Raw genomic sequence first — 546 nt, forward strand, 5'->3', positions numbered from 1 at the left:
GGTGTAGACCGTGTTTGAAAAAGCAATAAGCTTGCGCTCCCAGCCTAAAGCATGAAACAGAGCACGATTCGCGTCTAACACAAACTCACTGTTTTCACTGTCCTCTAACTCGGCACCTGAGAGGTGTAGACCGTGTTTGAAAAAGCAATAAGCTTGAGCTCCCAGCCTAGAGCATAAATCAGAGCACGATTCGCGTCTAACACAAACTCACTGTTTTCACCGTCCTGTAACTCGGCACCTGAGAGGTGTAGACCGTGTTTGAAAAAGCAATAAGCTTGAGCTCCCAGCCTAGAGCATGAAACAGAGCACGATTCGCGTCTAACACAAACTCACTGTTTTCACCGTCCTGTAACTCGGCACCTGAGAGGTGTAGACCGTGTTTGAAAAAGTAATAAGCTTTCGCTCCAAGCCTAGAGCGTGAACCAGAGCACGATTCGCGTCTAACACAAACTCACTGTTTTCACCGTCCTCTAACTCGGCACCTGAGAGGTGTAGACCGTGTTTGAAAAAGCAATAAGCTTGCGCTCCCAGCCTAAAGCATGAATC

This window comes from Eleutherodactylus coqui, unplaced genomic scaffold (genome assembly GCF_035609145.1).
Source record: "Eleutherodactylus coqui strain aEleCoq1 unplaced genomic scaffold, aEleCoq1.hap1 HAP1_SCAFFOLD_42, whole genome shotgun sequence".
NCBI classification, from domain to species: domain Eukaryota; kingdom Metazoa; phylum Chordata; class Amphibia; order Anura; family Eleutherodactylidae; genus Eleutherodactylus; species Eleutherodactylus coqui.